The sequence below is a fragment of the Mauremys reevesii genome, linkage group 20 (genome assembly GCF_016161935.1).
Source record: "Mauremys reevesii isolate NIE-2019 linkage group 20, ASM1616193v1, whole genome shotgun sequence".
Taxonomy (NCBI): domain Eukaryota; kingdom Metazoa; phylum Chordata; order Testudines; family Geoemydidae; genus Mauremys; species Mauremys reevesii.
Window position 1 is genome coordinate 12,977,680 of NC_052642.1, and position 19,930 is coordinate 12,997,609.

At 45.1% G+C, this 19,930-nt stretch overlaps 1 protein-coding gene and 1 long non-coding RNA gene across 3 annotated transcripts in view; one reads left to right on the forward strand and one right to left on the reverse strand.

Moving 5' to 3' along the window:
• Nucleotides 1-19,930, forward strand: part of LRRC75A (leucine rich repeat containing 75A) — a 261,639-nt gene that overhangs the window by 214,187 nt on the left and 27,522 nt on the right. The window lies entirely within an intron of this gene.
• The window catches only part of LOC120387411, a 70,783-nt gene continuing 66,509 nt past the window's right edge, over nucleotides 15,657-19,930 (reverse strand). The window contains exon 4 of the long non-coding RNA XR_005590154.1: nucleotides 15,657-16,248. This is a non-coding gene — a long non-coding RNA (uncharacterized LOC120387411). The remainder of the gene's footprint in view (nucleotides 16,249-19,930) is intronic.

Sequence of the window (19,930 nt, forward strand, 5' to 3'; positions counted from 1 at the left end):
TAATAAGGGTGGGCATCTGGTCTGGTAAATACAAACCTACCTGCCTCAACTCCAGCCGGTGGTCTCAGCACTAAAGGCTGGTTCCTAAGCATTCAGCATAAGGGGTGAAATCTTAGCCCATTTAAGGTAATGGGAATTTTATCATTGACTTCAGGGGAGCCAAGATTTCAATGGAAGTCTTAGAGAGCCCAACTCTACCCTCGCTTACTTCCATAGGCGCGATACTTAGGTAAATGGCATTAATGGGATCTGTACCTATGCAACTGAAGGCAGAATTTTTCCCTTCTAGAGATAACCTGTGTACTGGAGCGAATCCTGTTCCGGCGTACACCTGGGCAACCCCACTGAAACCAGTATGACCCCATGGGTGTCCCTGCGGGCAGAACTTGACCTACTGGGTTTGCACCATGGAGATTCCATTGTTACATAGACTGCGCATCAGGCCTGTGTGTCTGGAATTACCCCAAGCAGCATCTGCTCCCTTCCTGGTGCCAGAAGACTGACATTAAATACAGGGTTGGCAGCAACATTTACATTTGTCTGGCATGGGGATAATTTTGCAGCACAGTCTGTGCCATTTCCTTCTGCTGCACAGAAACGTGGCTGATGATGATGGCAGATGAGGAGCTCAGGTCTTTGACAGGGCAACTTTTAATGTTACTATACTTTTCGAGAGAAGAGAGATCTGTTAAGTCTAGCACCTGACAACCTGTCATAGGCTGGAGCAGAAGTATTCGGTGGCTATAAAAGAGGGTTGTTTTTTTTAATATCATGCAGAAAGTAGGTATTTCACAGCTCTCACATGTCTTGAGGTAACGTGGACTCGTCATGTGGTAAGAGAACGTGGCAGTAATGCAGCGTGACCGGTCAGGGGAACATGTGATTCTAGGCACCTTGCCAGAGGGGACAGTAGTTTCTCTTTGCACCTGTTCACCTAATGTTTTAACTGCTCTTAAGGGACTAAAGATATGAAACAAATTCTAGTGGATAACAGCAAATAGTTGTTGCCTTCTCTATGTTGCTGTGAATTTGCAAACTGGGGAGTAGGAACAACAGTGGCAGTACATGCTCCTAAAAGTGTACTTCTGGTCACCTGCATCCCCTTAAACCCGGTCTCATTAAGTCTGTCCCAAGTCTGTCAGGAGTAGCTCTGGTGTGGTCCTGTTGAGGCCAGATGTCTTTGTGCCTTACTATAAGCAGGATGGATACAAACTTTATGTGACTGCTGGCTGTTCCATCCCCAGCGACTCTCTGGATAATTCTTGTTTTGGAGTACCGACCATCTCGCGGACCTACAGTATTTGAGAGACTTTGGGAAGTGGGGTTATCCCACTGTTGGAACTGCGTCCTTGGCTGCTGCTATTCTGTATGGCTTCCTAACCCAACCAGGACTGTTACATCAAAGTCTTTTTTGTTTGCGCCTTCTTGAGAAACCCATTTTCCAAAACTGCTGAACCATACTAATTTTTTTGATTTTTGACAGCAGACAGAATTTTTTGACTAGTCCACTTAGTTTCACATGCTGGTTTTCAGCTCAGTTACAACAGAGCTAGAGGCAATTCTGTGCCTAGAGTTTCTTGCAAGTCTAGATAATGTTGTAGTATTATGGTCCCCTCTAACATGGCTCAGCGACTTGGAGTACTGGATGAACGCATTGGGTAACAGTATATCAGGAGCATTCACAGAACATCCAAACTCTATGATTCCCTATGACTCTGGGACTCAATCTGTGTAACTATAATCAACTAGTGTGTTTGCATACCACAATCCTCTGCTCTGAGCTGGAGCTGTTCAGAGGTATGCCATAAGACCCATAATAGATTCAAATGGTAAGGCCTGTTCTTTTGGAGCAGGGTTGTCTGAGTCGTATAGATCTGAGAGGCAGTAGCGTTTAGCATAGGGACAATTGTGAAGTTCTCAGTAGCTACAGATTGGTTAAATATCAGGGGGGTAGCCGTGTTAGTCTGGATCTGTAAAAGCAGCAAAGAGTCCTGTGGCACCTTATAGACTAACAAACGTTTTGGAGCATGAGCTTTCGTGGGTGAATACCCACTTCGTTGGATGCATCCGACGAAGTGGGTATTCACCCACGAAAGCTCATGCTCCAAAACGTCTGTTAGTCTATAAGGTGCCACAGGATTCTTTGCTGCTTTTACAGATTGGTTAGTTTTTTAATAACCCTGGAAGTACCTTATATTTTTGCAATTAAAGACGAACCACATATTGTAGCACAAATCAAAGGTATCCTTTTTCAAAGATGTCTTTTACTGCTTTTTAAATACATGCAGTTTGTATTGCAATGTCTCTTCTGCCCAGCGTTCCGTGACTATATAGAGGATTTAATGAAAACACTCTCGTTCCTTCTGTGAGAACAGGCCGTGATGTTACAGAAGGAAGGGACAGCGAGTCATCAATCATGAGTTAGAAACACCATGTGCAGGAGAGAGAACTTCATCCAGCGGGAGAAAAATATATATCCACTGACAAAATAAAGTTCTAGGCCATTTGGAAGCAAATTTTAATAGTATACAGTGCCACAAAATGGCTTTTAGTTATCTAATGCTCTTCTTTATAGGTTAATGTGATATAAATATCAGTGTATTAAATTGTCCGTATCTTACATTTCATCGATGGAACAGCAGGTTTGTGTCAAATGGAGAGGGAATGAATGACTAGGTCTGATTGTGTAACAGGGATGTGCCACTAGGTTCTGTAGTGGATCCAACCTTCCCCTAAGTTCAGGGATGTTCAGATCCATGGTTTTGGCTTGAGTCCATGCTTTGGATGTTAAAAAGAAGCAAAGAACTCATAAAGTAACATCCTCATTTCTACTCTGTTTATGAATGTACAGCAGAACCAGCTTAGAAGGGATTCTGATACAGCAGGTAGAATAGAAGTCTCCGATTTCAGAGCATTGCAATGTACTGACTGTTGTTTCACTCAGAGTGAAGTTATTCTGTAGAAAAACATGATGTCAAGAGAGTTTGTCTATATTTCTTTGTTCTGCTTTATAGGCTCTAATCTGCAGCAGTCAGCTGTAATCTAGAACATTTGATTAAGGGAATTATTTTAACTATCTGTTATATTGGAGATTTCCCCCCCCCCCCCCGTTAGAAAAGACCCAAGCAAGAAAATATCAAGGAACACGGATTAAATATATAACACTAAACCAACAGAGTCAAATTCTGCTCTCTATTACACCAGAGCTTCCACGCTGAAGTCAATGCCATGAGTAACAGAGAGCCGAATTTGTCCCATAGTTTTCGAAATCTCCCAGCACTTAATTTTCATCTCTGTGATTGCTAGGAAATTATCCTGGATCGCTGTGAACCATTATTCACAAACTCTATCCCTCTCCTCCTTCCTTAATAGAAAATTAATCAACCAACAGGAAATAAGTGCTGCAGAGCTCCAAGTGGGTGAGAGCAGAATACTGGAGTGAGAAGTTCAAGATGTTCTCTCTTGCTTCATCTTTCCATACCCTCAGCCTATGGCACAGGCCAAGGAAGCAGCTCTTTTGAGGCATCCATCTAAGGCGGGGCCAGAATGGTACTCAGACTGCCTGGGCTACTCATCAGCGCTCCCACACAGTGGACTTTCTGCTCACGTTGCCCTTTCTCTGGAAGGGTTTGTCTGTTTTTGCCGAGTCTTTGGTTTTCAGATGTGCCTGAGGGGCTTAGGTGCAAAGGGTTCAGTGCCTTTGTGGACTGCAGGAGACTGAGCAGAGACAGGGACCTCCTGCTGGAAGAAGAATCAGTTGGATGGCTTGCTAAGGTGGCCAGTGAGTCGATGATGGGATATGGGTTATCCAGTCCCATGAGTACCTGGAGGGTCAGTGCTCTGCTGACAAAGGGGCTCTGATGGAGCAGACCTCCCGTAAAGCTGCCCCTGGGAAGAAAAGTGCTGTAGCAATCGTTCTGTTTGCTTGGATGCTGGTGGATTCACTCGAAGAGGCAGGGATACTGGAAAGACCTTCAGTGCAATGCAAACAGAAAGAAACGCAGGCAAATTAAATGCCGTTTGTAGAGCTAAAGGTTTCATTTGTGTAAGTCCAGAGTGAGTGAGTATTTATGGGGGCTGTCGTTTAAGAACTATTTCAGCTTGATGCTGGTTGTGGCAGATAAAGCAGTTGGCATTGTGCCTATTCATCGCTGACATTCAGGGAAGATCTGAGCTCTCCTGTGCCTGCTAGAGTGTGAGCTGTCAGCTTTGCTTTCCCTGATTCACTAGGAACCTTGGGCTTTTCCCACCCTGCTCTGATTGACGGGGTCACCTCATGCACTCTGAAGAGCAGCCAAACTGGGATGGTAAATAGCCTGCAAAAAGCACCCATTTTGTTGTTAATTTCCACTGCAAAGTTATCTGGTCCATCGCATGGGAATGTCTGGGGCCTGGGATGAAAACAAATTACTCCAGCTGGTGATTAAACGGTAATTTAATGTCTCCGAGGAAGCTCACACTGCGAATATTCCCCAGTTCTCTAACTTAACCCTGAAGACCGAGCACACTGCTTTGGCTTTCCCTTCCAAGGTCACAGTGTTCTGCCCAGGCAGACTCTGGAAGATTCACAAGACCCTCTCACGAGGCTAATGCTTAATTTGGTAATATGATGTGACGGGATCCACCAGGAAAGCAAAAGTTATGAATGCAAGTCCCCCTAGTAGTTCCCGGGGAAGGCTTATTAGTGTCTTGTACTTGCCCAGTAGAGTTGAAGTGCCCATTAGATCGCTAGGTAGCAGCAAGCTTAATTCTTCTGGTTGCAATCAGATGTTGTTTCATGAGTTGCTCTTACTCAACCTTCAGTATGCCAGACCGATAGAGCAGCCACCGGTCGGGGGGAATCCAGAAAGAGCGAGATTCCCTAGTTGAGAAGTAACTGAACTTAGAGTCAAGGAACAGATCGTTTGGAGAGGGGAGGTGGATTTCACTGACTGCCCATTGGGATGTAATGTCTGTATGTGAAATTGCCCTCCAGTGGCTGGGTCATATAGGATATGGGACCTGTTACTAGGTGCAGCAAAGGCAGTTTTCTTTTAGCTCCCAGCGTAGTAGCCTGTGTTGTGGTGCTGAAGAAAAAGGGTTTTAGTTCCGGCTTCTCCAGACTAAGTCTGGGTGTTAGTATCATAACTGTGTGTGTGGTTTGCAATGTCTGGATTCCTTGCACCAGCCTCTACAAATGACTGTATTCAATCCTGTATCTGGAGAGAGAACATTGTAATTGACGGAGGTGGCATCCAAGGTCAGGCTAGTGTGTTAGAGATGCACAGCATGGTTTCCTACAGTAGCATAAGGTTGTGCGCTCCATGGTCAACAACACCACTCCTTCTATTTCTCCAACAATAAATCAATCTTACAGTGTCACTCACTGTCTGTTAGCAACAAGTTTAATGTTCGAGCGAGGGAGCCCCAGAAAGATGAGAGAGATTGAAGATTATCGATTGCGTGTTACTTACAGGATCTAACGACCCCTTGTTTGACTGTGAGTGAATATGGAACAGTTGATGTTTGGAATGATCAGATTTATGATGGGCCAAAGTACAGAACAATCTCTGGTTAAACCAAGCTAAAGCTGAATAGCCTGTGCAGCCGAGACACCCTAGTCTGGTATTTGATGGATGCGGAAGGGATTAAACAGAGAGAAGATATTATAGGCAGATACAACTGTGCTCCCTGTACATGCAACATAATCCAGACCATGCTGGTGCTTCGGAGAGAGTGGCAGAAGCCTGCTCATAACCATGTAACACAGATATTAATATTTAATTTCTGTAGTACCCAAGGGTCCCTGTTGGGGTCAGTGCCCCTTTGTGCTAGGTGTTATACAAACACAGTCCTGTTCTGAGGAATTCTCAGTCTAACATAATCCAGTGTCCTGCATAACTAATAACAGGACATGATGTTTCCGAGGAAGGCAATCTCTTCCATTGTAGTGTGCAGCGTATCTTTCTTTGAAATGATTTTCGTGTCTGGCATATATGGACTAGGACTCAGGTTTATAAGATGCTACATGTGTGTACAGACTCTTAAGGCTGTAGAAAAGACATGGTAGTGTATGTGAACTATGTGATTTTTTTTGCAATGGAAGCGTGTCTCAAAAATGCATGTCAGAATGTGACGGTTTGTGTGGCCTCGCAAATAAGGACTCCATTTTAGGAGTCCCGTCTCTGCGTGAGCAGGGATTAGGACAAACAGAAGCCAGAGATCTGATCTGCTCCAGCCTATTGATGTGCACAGATGCTGTCCCACCCACACACCCCCTCGCTCTCCCTCTTTTTCTCCCACCTCTGCTCCCTTGGAGTTCCTTTGATTGTGAAAAACATTTGGGCCTACGAGGTGCTTTGTCAGGTTTCACTGTATATGCTGTGAAAGCTGGTGCCGTTCGTACACATTCAAAGAGCCCTTCACGTAGGTGCTGAAGAGTAGGGTGTCATCCCTGGGGAAGATTAAATTGTATCACTAAGTTGTCCCTTAAAAAACACCCTTACCCTGTTTGTTACTTTCCACAAATAGGTTGGACGGCTCTTGATTTTGAAGGAACTACTTTAGAAAAACAACGAGGAGTCCGGTGGCACCTTAAAGACTAACAGATTTCTTTACCCACGAAAGCTTATGCCCAAATAAATCTGTTAGTCTTTAAGGTGCCACCGTGTGACGGTATACCCCATAAGGCTTTATGGAATATGCTTATGAATGTAGCTTATGAATGTATATATGACATAACTAGAACATGTTTTATGCTATATATGCCATGTAACATATCTTTGTCAAGGTTATGATCTACTGAATACATTTCTTTGATTTGTATGCATGTATCATTTTTGTACTTGAAGTTAGGAATACTGGCTGTCTACTTGCTTGATAGCCTTAGTAAAGCATTTGGCCAGCAGATTAAGTGCCCAATTAAGAACCATTTAAGCCAACAATAAACTTGGAAACGCCAATCCACATCGGCGATTTCCCAGGAATGTGGCTTGGCTGGTAAGAAACTCAGTCATGCATGGACATGTGACTTGTCCATGTGACTTCAAAACTTCATCTTGGAGCTGGAAGTTGGGCATCTGAGTGTTAAAGACAGGAATACTTCTGTACGCTGCTTTCAGGTTAAGTCTGCAGCTTTGGGGCATGTGGTTCAGACCCTGGGTCTGTTTTGGAGCAGACGGAAGTGTCTGGCTCAGCAAGACAGGGTGCTGGAGTCCTAAGCTGGCAGGACAGGAGAGCAGGGGCAGTAGAAGTCTTGGCACATCAGGTGGCAGCTCCCAAGGGGGTTTCTGTGATCCAACCTGTCACACACTGGACTCCTCGTTTTCGTGGATACAGACTAACACGGCTACCCCTCTGATACTTGGTACCTTTAGAAATGCAGTGATTGTTTTTCTCCCCCAATTGAATCTTATATTGACAGGCTGTGATTTTTTGCTCTGTGGCTGAGCAAATGAGTTTCCAGCTAGAGAGTATCCTGTCAGGAAAAACCCTCTGCCCTGGCATGCATGGGACTAGTTGACCTACAGTAACAGGGTTTTTCCTCTTGAACTCTCATGTTTCTCTGAGCTTGTCGACTCCATTGAGACAGGACTCTGCTCTCAAAAGCCTCTGGAAATCAGCCATTGCCGGCTTCTCTCATACTCAGGTTTTAGTCTGTATCTGAAACTTTTCAAGTTGAAAATCTTGGTTTAAAACTCCTGAGTTCTTCTCTCCTCAGAACTGAAAAGAACATCTGAGCCTCGGCTCCTGAAACGCAGACTTCATCTCACGATGCGTTCTGCTTAGGTGATAATTGGCTCCTGAAGGGAATTGGAACTGGGAGCTCAGTGCACCCAGGAAAGACTAATAGAGGCAAACTGGAGGTTAAGTTTGAACAAGATAGAGAGGCAAATGTGGGCAAATTACCAGCCGCTGTATTGAAAATTCATCTTAATCCTGCAGTGAGGCTTCATGCTGAAGATTGTCCTGTGGTCTCAGAAATATCCTCTCCAGTGCAACCGCTAATTAGAATAGGCCTTTGACCGCAGGTCGCAGGAGGGTGTTTGTTTTTTTTTAATAATCTTTCACTTACGTCCTGCCATTTCTAGAGGGGGTGGGAATTAGAATAGCTTTTGACACATTTGTAGGTGATTAATTAAATCCATCCCTGCAACCTGGGTGACACAGTGGGAAACCAGCTAGCAGAAATAATTCTTATTAACTGAAGAATCACTTGGAGAAATTGATTCTTTTTTCCTAGCCTTGGAATTTCTTCAACTGACCCATGTTAATTTGTGTTATGAAAACAATTCCTGCTTTTTTCTAACAATGAGGTGCAGTGCTCACCTAATTGTGGGACTAACCGTGACTCTTCCTGAGACACGACGGTCACTGATAGACGATTATAGTCATTCTGCCAATTTGAGAGAAATGAGTCGCTCCCCTTCAGCGGGCAGCCAGCCTAAAGTGTCTCTCACAAGAGGCCTTTGGTTACATTTCCCAACTAGCAGAACCAAACTTTATGATGGAAGTTTGATAGACTCAGACTGATACCCTCCCACACAGGGTAGTGGCAAAGCAATGCATATGTTTATACTGCCATCGGAGGTGTGACTGCCGCCCGGTTAGACATACCCGGGCTAGCTTTACCCATGCTGGCATGACTAAAAACAGCAGCGTAGATGCAACAGCATGAACTTCTGTGCAGTCTGTACGTGCACGCTGGTGACCCAGGGTCTGTACTCACGTTGCTACTCCATGCCCTCGCCAACTACATGGCGATTTTTAACCATGCTGGTGTTGGTCTGTCTACCTGAGCTGCGGTCACACCCGGGATTGGAGGGTGGCATACTTCGAGTGTTCCTTTACAGGGTCAGTCCCTCCAGCTCAGGCTTGGCCCTGAAATCTGTTTCTTGTGTCACTTCATTCAGACGTTCATCTTGCTGCGGGAATTGTATTTCCACCTCCTGCCCCTCATTGTTTCTCACTCGTTCCCCTCCCCCCCTTTCTCTATTGAACGTGTATTCGGAGATGGGTTCCAACCAGTTCTCCGCATCTGAACAGCCCCAAACTTGGCTGCTTGTCCCTGTCACTACGACAGAACAAATTACAGCCCCAGGCCACTCTTTTGAATAGTGACTAATGATTCTGAATGCCTCAATGGTGGAGTCCCCAGCTGGAGAGAACTTAACAGCCCTGGCTCTGAGCGGGTGGCTCCTTAGTGAAAATCAACCCCTTTAAGGTGTCTGAAGCTGGGGCACTTCAAAACTGAGGCACCCAGAGAACTCTTGACAATCTTGACCCCAGACTCAAATGAATCCCCAAGTTCTGGAGAAGGTCTGATCAGGTCCATCTCCCGTCCGTGTGGGGTGTGGTGCTCATGACAATGGAGCCATGCTGTGTCAATAGGGCTAGCATGGGAGAAGGCAATAGGACTTGCATTCATTTGGCCGATTGTGAGAGAAGTGAAACCCAAATACAAATAGGACTTTAGCCTGCATGAAATATGAAAGTGATAACACCGTGAGCTCAGCATAATGCTGGCTGGCAGTATTCAAGCTTTCCACAGGCAACCTGGCAACTGTTAATGGGTTTTAATCCTGACCTGCAATATTCTGCTTTTCCAGTCCTGCGTCTCTCTTGACCAGAGATTACCATTCATTCTGAACCAGTATCAGGGGGTAGCCGTGTTAGGCTGTATCCACAAAAACAACAAGGAGTCCGGTGGCACCTTAAAGACTAACAGATGTATTTGGACATAAGCTTTTGTGGGTTAAAAACCCACTTCTTCAGATGCATGGAGGTTGCATCTGAAGAAGTGGGTTTTTAACCCACAAAAGCTTATGTCCAAATAAATCTGTTAGTCTTTAAGGTGCCACTGGACTCCTCGTTATTCTGAGCCAGGCCATGATGTGGTCTAGGAACATGTCCACTAAGGATCAAACTCATTCCAATTTCGACAGAGGCTGAGTTAGTTACATTTCTCTCCCTGCTGGGATAGGCAAACAGGTTCAGTAGGAACCAACTTGTATCCCCTGGACTGTAATTCAAACCAGCTAGAAACCTTGTCCTAAAGACACTCCAAAGAAGGGAGGTGCGGAGAATAGAGCAGAAAATTATCCCAACTCCTTTAGACCTAAAGAAGGGCCAGTTTGCATTTTTAGCAGAGAACAGCCAAACCCTGCAAGATTCAGATCCAGATTTTCAAAGCCCCCAAACTTTGGACAAATCCAGATCCAGGGTTTTGGCTCTTCCCACTAGAGAGGGGCATGTGGAAGCAGGGAAAGAATTAACAAGGATTTGAAGGGGATCTTAATGCATGTCAGTCAGTTAGCAAGAGTCAGGTCAGCGGTGACCCTCATGACGTGAGACTTCTAAAAGTGAGGATGGTGTGAGGCGAGAGAAAAAGAACGGTGTAAAAAGTTATTACGACCTTGTAACTGATAACCAAATATGCAGACTTGTGTCTTCTAGGAGTGAGAAAAATAAGATAGCAGGATGGCTTATGTATAAACAAAATGCAGTTGTTGCTCATTATCATCTGTATTATTGCTAATTATTGTCTGTAACAAAGGTATAAAGGCTTGCTGTAATTGTTTACCAGTTGAGAGACCTGTCCGGGACTGGGGCGACCCTGTGTCCTAGGGCACTCCCTCCCTCTATTGTAATTACTAGAGAAAGAATAAAGTATTTGATTTTGCTGCACCCAAAAGAAAAAGCGAGAACTGAGTTTTTCTCCGACAATTTGGGGGCTCGTCCGGGATGGCAACGCCCACGGACCCACAGACGGCTACTACGGATCATTCCCCTTCAAACCCCATGGCACCACATGAGAGGTATGAGACCTTTTGAAATCTCTATAAGGGGTATCGGAGGAGGACTGTCCGTGAGGACGTCTGTCTCTGATGGGCTCACGCCATCTGAACTTATTGACTGTGCAGCAAGATCAGATGCAAGTGGTATTGGGGAAAGGCCCCAACAAGGTTAGTTTATAGCAGTACTGGGAACTGCTGAGTTGGCCAACAAGGTAATGCATTAGGTAATGCATAGGTAAATGCATTAGGTATGCACCGGTGCTGAGGGGTTTTTACCGCCTCAAGAGGGGTTGTCATACCGCCTCATGGTATTGGGTCCAGACCAGGTAAAGATGCATCGTGGTTTAAAAAAAAAAAAAAAGAGAGAAAAAAAAGAGAGAGAAAAAAGAGGCCTTGGTGTGTGTGTGTGTGTGTGTACACCAGTGTGAGTGACTGTTACCGGAAGACGCCCAGAGTACCCTGTGAAGTGAAAGCTCGTGACCAGGACTACTCTAACGCAAGCCCAGTAACTAGTGGATCTTTAGGAGATCCGACCCACGGTGGGCTGACTCGGCCTGGCATCGTCCGGCGAGGAAGCTACCTGGGTCTAGGAGTGTGTGAACCCATCTTCCCTCCCCTTTCCTTTCCGTGTGGGCTACTGACAGTCTGATCATCTCACTGGATGCAATCAGAGTAAGCGGCGCTGTCTCCCAGAGACTAGCCGACGCTCTTTGCTGAAGGGAGGTGTAGGAGAGTCGTGGTCATCCTCGTTAGTCTCTCCTGTGTGAGTACCCTGTAGGGAAAGATCCTTAGTTTATGAGCCGCTAGCGCGGACAGGGCACCCTCCCTGTGTGTGTAAGTGAAAAATAGGGGGAGGGACAGTCTAAACATTCCACCTCACCCCCTAAGGGTACCCCAGCATATTACATATACGTACATTATGGTCCTAAAACCTGCAGGTATTTAAATGATTGGAATCTTTGCACGCGTGAAAATCTATTTAAACAATGCCCATTAGAAGGTACCTTCAATCTAGGTAAGATCATACATCTCAGAGGAGCTTTTAATTACCAAAAAAGCCTCCGACACCGTGTGAGCAATTTGTCTAGGAACGGGTTAATTTGAAATTCAGCTTGGCCCAGAGGTAAGAGAAAGTTGCTCTGCGTTCAAGGTCAAGAATCAACGCAGACTATGATAAGTACAAAGAAAAACTGCTTTCGGCCCCAGCTGACTGTGAAAAAATATAGACAGAGGCAAACCAAAGGCAATACAAGTTACAGAACTGAGATTACATTTGCAAAGCTTAACTGTTCAGTGAGATCCAACAGTGTGTCTTTGCAACCCCGGAGCCGGTGTGGCTTGGTGACACTGGAGAAGCCACAGGCAGCTGACCTGGACTGGAATCTCTGAAAAAGACACTGCAGGAGATTCCAGGGTGTAAAAGAACAGCCCTCCCAAGAGCGGAAGCATGTTGGAAATTCTGGACAAGTTGTATACAGGATAATCTCCCGTCCACCTATTCCCCTTCTCTGAATGTTATATACAGATGTGGCCAATCTGGGCAGATGTGTAAGTATTAAAGTGGCTTAAGGCTTGGGGCATTCATATTTTTCCTGAGTGATGTGGGAGCATTCCCAACACTCTCCATTGTTGTTTTATTATTTTTAATGAAGCTTTAAAATTTGGTTATATGGTGTATTTTCTTTATTTTCCCCCAACGTCCTGCAGTGTCAGCCTGATCACCTGACATGAGGGATGGATTGGTAACAGAAATTTGTCACAGTTTGGTGAGCAATTAAGAATGGGGGAGCCCTGCAGAATTTGCACCATCTATCTGTTTTACCCTTGTTATTTTATGTTTGCTTTGTTTGTGTTTATATGTTAAGGATTGCATGATTAAAGGTAAGCCCTAATAGAATAAGGAAACACTATCTGGTTTTGGTGCACTATCTGGTTCTAGTTCTGTTCTGTTTAACCGGTTACTGTTGTTTTTCTGCTCTGTTCATTTGGGCGTTAGGTGTGTGGGCGGAACTGAACTTCTCGTTCGTAATTCCTCAGGGTGGAAGCCATGTGTGCGATGAAGCTCTGAGGTTGTATTGAGATCCTTCTGTCCCGTCCCCTGTAACAGACAATGTAATAGACGTAGGAAAATCTGGCTTAGACTGTAATTCTCTCTGCTCTCTGTGTAATTTTCTTTTCTGTTTAAGTGTCAGCAGACAAATGGGTGGGTCTCTGGATAAACCCCCTAAAGTGGTTTGGATTATATGTTAAGTAAATGGCCTTTACCCAATGGCCATGTATTTTTGCCCAGGTGGCAAGCCTCATGAGGGAGGATTCGAATAGCCTTGTGAGTAAGAATGTTTAGGAGAAGAGACCAGGAAGGGTGGGGGCTAGTTGAGAAGCCCACCCTCCTAGCTGAACTGGTAGTGGAACAACCAGTGGCCATGGAAGGGACGGTTCAGCCAGAGAGGCAGGATCGGGCCCAAGTGGGCAGGCAACGGACAGAGAGATTGGAAAACAGGTTGGAAAATGTTGTGGGTGTAGTGGAAGGAAGAAGTAAGTAAGTGTAAGCCTGGGGATTTCAAATACCCAGGACAATACTTGAAATGGTGATTTGAGTTGATAAAAGTGACTGGATCCCTGCACCTCCCAGAGGTCTGGGTGTTCAGATTCAGGATATTGGTTTAGTTGTCTGTCTAGTCTTGTGTACAGGGCAGTGTTATCCTAATCACATTTGTTTCACCCTTCTCCACTAACGAGTAGATTTTATTCCTGCCAGCCAACAAGGCCATTGTTGCTTGAAGTATTTCTAACATTTCCTTGGGAGGAAGCCATCCTCGTGTGCCCATGATTCTTTTCTCAAATGTCAGCAGTTGCACTGCTGCCAGGATTAGGGGAGGAGGATTATTCACTAGCAGCTTCTTGGCTAAATGTGGGAGATTCCAATCGTGATACCAGCCCAGCTGCCTGCCACCTGCCGAGAAACCTTCGGCGCTTTCCCCCGTTACAAACAGGACAGCACTTCTGGAAGGACATCCCAGTTCCTTCGTGGAATAAATGTGTTGTCCTGAAACTGAGCGATCCCTGGACTTGGTAAAGCTTGTTCCTGTGACAGGCTTGTCACCTTAGAGCAGTGGTTCCCAAACTTGAACAGCCTGTGAACTCCTTTCACTAGCACGTCAAGTCTCGCGAACCCCCCTCTTAAAAATGAGTATTTCCAGGGATTTTCTCCTGTACCTGCGTATAAATTATAAACGCAGTGATCTTGGAAATATAACATTTGTTTTTATGACATGCTTATTACACACTATTTATTATTAATTATTTATCATTGCTGTGTTTTTATTATATTGTGAAAACGGTAACACTCTTCAGAGATCTCACTTTTCCAAGATCTCACTCAAGAGTTCCCCTTACACAAGCATTCAGGTCTTGAGCAGTCCAGGCAAACAACACACGTTACAACAGAGCTTAAACTTGTTCCTCATAATAATTTTAAAATCAATACTAGCTGCCTATTTAATTTTAAAAACAGCAAAAAATATCCACCTCTCTTTCCATTTCTGATAAGGAGTCTTGAAGTTTAAATGTCCTCAGTGTTACAGATATGTTTGCTTTGATCTGCTTAGCTCTTGGAAGTCCAGGGTATCCGGGCTGCTGGCCCCGTGCTGCCCAGGGTCCCTAGGGACAGCTCTGTCTGCCATTAGGGAATTTTTTTCCCAGAACCCCCTGTAACATTTCACGAGGCTTACGCACAGCCTCATTATACACAAAAGCTGAATCGAGTGATGGAAACTCCAGGCAAAATCCTAGGGATTGGGGAGCTGGAGGTGGAAGAGTTCACTTCTTTTTAAGATCAGCTTCATAACCAATCATTTTGAGATGACCCTGATAAGGCCTTGCTTTGTCCAAAATGGTGGGACTTTATTTTAGGATTGAGATGATATGGAAATCAAGGAATGTAAACATCTGGGCTACTCTGCCAGGGGAGGCAGGAATGTCCCAAGCGATGAGCGGCAGACAAGCTCGGAGCGTTCACTTTAAACGACAACAGGGTGGGTCACTGCTATGCCAAGATTGCTTCTTTCCACCTTGGCCTTAGGTTTCTTCTCTAACCGTCCATCGGTTTTGGTACATTTGGGGAGAGCTAGACACTGTGTTGAAATCTCCTTGACACAGTGTTGGAGAACGCTGGTAGGCGAGTGAGTTTTATTTGCACAAGTTGCTCCTTGCTGCCCGCTCTGAGGGCCTTTAATGTTTTGATTCTGAGGCATGGAAATGGGGGGGCTGCATTTCACGGATCAGCTTTTCCCAGGGACAGTGGTTAATAATAATAAATGACTTTGTGGACAGGTAGCATGCTGGTCAAATGCGAGGCTTGTTCTTCACTCCCCTGCGGCAGCCAGAGTTTGGACTTGGCTGCAGGGAGCCATGCAGATAAACGACATCCCCCCATTTGGAATGGAAACATTAACTTCGAGGTGCTGAGCAAACCATGCTGGCTGGATCTGGGGCAAAGCCCTGTCCTGTCCGAACAGCAAGGCATTAGGAGTCTCTTTCTTCCCTGCTCACGCCATTCCCACTCCCCCATCAGGACAGGATCTCTCGCCACTGCAATGTTGCCAGGCTCATAAAAAACAATGGGGGAGGTTGTGAGGCAGTGGAAGTTTTATTACAATCTAAATGCTCCATGCACACCCTTTACCCTTCAAGGTCAAGTATTTTCTGCCAAAACACTTATATAGGCCTATCTGATGCACTTTTTTTTTTTTTACTCTTTTATAGTAAATGTAAAGGGAGATCCATGAAAATATTTTACGTCTGATGAGGGGTCACCATCCTGACAAGGCTGGGAAGATTAAGCTGCAGCTACAGAGAGAAATTTTAGGAATTCTCCCACTGCTGGCTTAGGTGCCTAAATACCTTTTCAAATCTAGCTCTAACTCGTGCTTGTTTGCAACATACTAGATACAGTTTGACCCAATCTAGTATTCAGTGCCTAAGGGAGTTAGGTGCCTGAATTCCTTTAAAAATCTGGCTCTTAGTGCCCGTAGAACTCAACAAAATCCCTCTTGGTTTCTGTTCCATTCCATAGGGCAAAGCACTTGTGAGAAACTCGCCTATGAAAAACCTGTCGGCTGAAGCTGCTCCTACAAAGCTGGCTTCTGTATCTTATTTTTATAGCTGTTTCCTCAGTACGCTCAGAGTGGATACGCCCAGTACGCCAAAGGCTACCGGTGCTCATGTGTCTCCGGGTTTGTGGGGAGGGTGTACGGCTGGAGGGAGCGAGGAGCATCACGTGACAATCTGGCTTGAGGGACTCTGTTTGAAATGGCAGCAGGTTCTTCTCTGGTGATCCGTATTGAGATTAAATATCTCACTAGGCTTCATGACCTACTTCGATTAGTTAGACCCTATCCCTGCGGTAGGAGGAGTTGGGGCTGGAGGGTGCTGGCATTTTGTTTTCCAGCCAAAGGCTGAGATAGGCAAAACCCTGAAAAAAAACAGAGGACGACATCAGATCTGGCTCCATACCCTGACCCTCTAGAAAACGTGTTCCCAAGCTACCTAGAGCACTGGAAAGCAATGCCGACTGCTGTGTCTCATCCTCTGGCTGTCATTGGAACAGGAGGGAACGGGACAGCTGCCTGCTTAAACTTTCCCAAACATGATCTCGGTTCCAATAAAATAAACAGTTTAGAGGAAGCGAAACCCTGGGCACATCCTTTGGCAGCCGATTCCTCTTTAATTGCAGGAAGAACATTGGGGATATTTTTTTTCCCTTCCTTGGGCTGGTTTCTGAGGAGAAAACTGAGCTGAAGGATCAGAGATGACGTTTCCTTCCATCTTTGTTTTCTTTTCATTTGCACTCAAGGAATGTCGCTTTCTTAAAGCCCCCCGGAGGCACAAATAATGCAGCTGAGAACCCTGCGGCTTGCCTTAGAGATTTTGACAGCAAACTGTTAAGTTTTCAAGTTCTCTGCACCCTTTTTCTGGAGGTCTGTGTTATTTAATAGTGCTAATTACTAAGGGAAAGAGCCACTGTCCATTGAAGTCAGTTGGGAGGCTTTCTGTTGACTTAAATGGGCATTGGAACAGGCCCTAATGCTGGGCCAATCCAGGTTGGTGGCCTTCCAAGCCATTCTTAAGACTGTCAGGTTCCCCCGCTCCCTTCCCCCACATCAGATTTCCTAGAGTCCTGTGGTTGGCTGGGGTTACTCCCCTGGTTGCTTGCAGGGTGTGGGGATGGGTTTAATAGTTAACATCACCTCTCCTCTGCAAATTGCAATGAAATTTCCTATCCTTAATTACTTCAAAATGCTTGTAAAGTGGGTATAAGCCCCACTGTACCGCTGGGTAAACCGAGGCACAGAAGGGAAGAGTTTGCCTATGCTGCAGAGGAAGACAGGTGGTGCCAAGTCCCAGAGCCCAGGTCAATTGACTTGGGCTTATGGTGCTTGGTCTGCCGGGCTAAAAATAGCAAAGTAGGCAAGGGTCTCGGAGCCTGGGCTCCAGCCCAAGTGGGAACACCTACACTGCTATTTTTAGCCTTGCAGCCTGAACCCCCGGAGACAACGTGGGCTAACCCAGGCTCCCAGACTGTGGATTTTTCTTTGTCATGTTGACATGTGCAAGTTCCTAGCAGTTTCACTCGTTTAATTGCTGGCAAGTCTCCTGGATTTTCCAAGAGCACCTGCTTGTTTAGCCCATGCTTGCTAGAGTTTGAGCCGATCTAGCATGCAGGGCCATCTGCGTCTTCTCTTGGTGCTCGGTGTGGGGAGTTCCCATCGCCTTCCTACTGCCACTAATAGTTAGGAAGAAACTTGCCCTGTGATCGGGTTAGTCTGTAATCCCCTACTGCAAGGTTTCTTGCACCTTATTCTAAGGCACCGGTCCCTCTCAGAAACAGGATACTGGACTAGCTGCACCCAGCTCCGCTTACTCGGTACTTTCTTAGTGCTTTAGTATGTCAGCATATAGTGTTGCACTAACTGATTAGACTGATCTAAAACATTCATGATAACTAATGTCTCTCTCAAACTGGAGCAGAATAGTCAGCGTTTCTTTTCTCTTTTTAGCAGCTGCAAGGAGGGTGTAACAAGACCCAGGGACACTTTTAAATGATACCACAAACCTTCAAGGCTGATTCAAGGAAATTCCCCTCCTGTTTTTGAACTACAGATGCTCCCTGGGTTATGCAAACCCGGACTTATGGAAAAAGTTCCATACGTTCCGTAAGCTTTTTTTTTTTCTTTAATTGTCGGGTATACATCTTATGCAAAATTCGACTTACGCAAGGTGTTCTGGAACGGGGAGCATCTGAATTGGTTTGGGAGCTAATCGCCCATGATGCCAATAGACAATGTAATATTTTTTTTAAAAAAACCTTTGCTTTTGGGGGTCCAATGCTGAGATTGTCATTATTCGCTGAGTATTTATGGCCAAGCACAATGCTGCCTGGACTTTATTCCCTTAACATGCAGCCACTCAGGCTGTCGCCATCATAGGTATGCTGAGGGCCTGTTTATTGTCTGTCATCAGATGTATTTGGCTGTTGTATTTTGCATTTTTCAATTCTCCAGAATCGTATTTTATTAACTCTTCCACTCCTCTAGGTCCCATTGGCTTTTTCTCTCCTTTATTCCCCTGCCCCTTACTGCAATCTGTCCCACTCATCCCCTTGTCCTTCCCATCTTCCCACCCCTGCAACATCTTCCACCCACCAACTATTTTTCAGTTAATGATTTTTAACATGCTTACAAAAATATAGTGGTTTGCTACCAGCATGTTCCAGTGAATTTTCTTATTATGGGCCTTGTTTCATTCTTTGGGCCAGCAGGGTTGTGCTGATAAGACCTGATTCACCAGTCTTTTCCTACCACTGCATTTACACAGGGAGTTGAAGGAAGAATGAGCTTCTGGAACAACCTCCCGGTAGGAGTTGTGAGGGGCAAACAACCTGATTAGTTTTAAGATTGATGCGTTTGAGTGGGATTGGATGAAGAGGTTGGCTGTTGGGATGGAGGTCTGGGCTTGGTTGGTGAATTCTTTTTCCTCCCTCCCGTTCATTCTTTCGGTTTCATGGGCTCTTGCAATTATTTGATTAGCATCTGCAGGTCCCGCAGCAGTTCTGTTTTCTTTCAATTACTATGCATTTGTTACATTTTAAAGACCGAAGACATTCCCGCCGATAGATATGTATTTACAGGGGACGGGTAGGGAGAATATGCTTTAATTTGCCTTCCCGCAACTAAAAGGACTGTTAGCATAGATTCCAAAGCCAGAAGGGACCATTGGGATCATTTAGTCTGACCTCCTGTATAACACAGGCCAGAGATCTTTTCCAAAATAAAAACATCTCACTTTGATTTTAAAATGTTCAGTAATGGAGAATTCACCACAAGTCTTGGTAAATTGTTCCAACAATTAATTACCCTAAAAAATGTATGCTTTCTTTCCAGTCTGAATTTGGCTACCTTCTACTTCCAGCCATTGGGTCATGTTATAACTCTCTCTGCTAGCCCGATGAACCCATTATTTAAATATTTGTACACATCTACATATACTTATAGGCTAATCACTATAAGGCAGGTTTTCTTATCCTTTAATCAGTTTTATGGCTCTTTGCTGAAGCCTCTCCAATTTATCAACGTCCTTCTTGAATAGTGGAATACTGGACACAGTGTTCCAGCAGCAGTCACATCCATCCCAAATACAGAGGTAAAATAACCTCTCTCCTCCTACTCGAGACTCCCATTTATGCTTCCTAGCATCGCATTAGCTCTTTTGGCCACAGCGTTGCACTGGGAGCACCTGTCCAGCTGGGTATCCACCACAACCCCCAAATCTTTTCCAGAGTCACTGCTTCCCAGAACAGAGTCCCCCATTCTGTAAGTGTGGCCAACCTTCAGCCATTCTTAGTTTGCTTGCGCCCAGTTTACCAAGTGATCCAAATCGTTCTGAATCCATGACCTGTGCTCTTCATTATTTACCCCTCCCCAATCTTTGCATCATCTGCAAAACTTTCAGTGATGAGTTTGTTTTTCTCCCTAGGTCATATGTAATACTTCTTATCAACTGTAGGGCCCTGCTGAACCCAACTGGAAATACACCCACTCACTGACCATTCCCCATTTACAGTTACGTATTGAGACCTATCAGTTAACTAGTTTTTA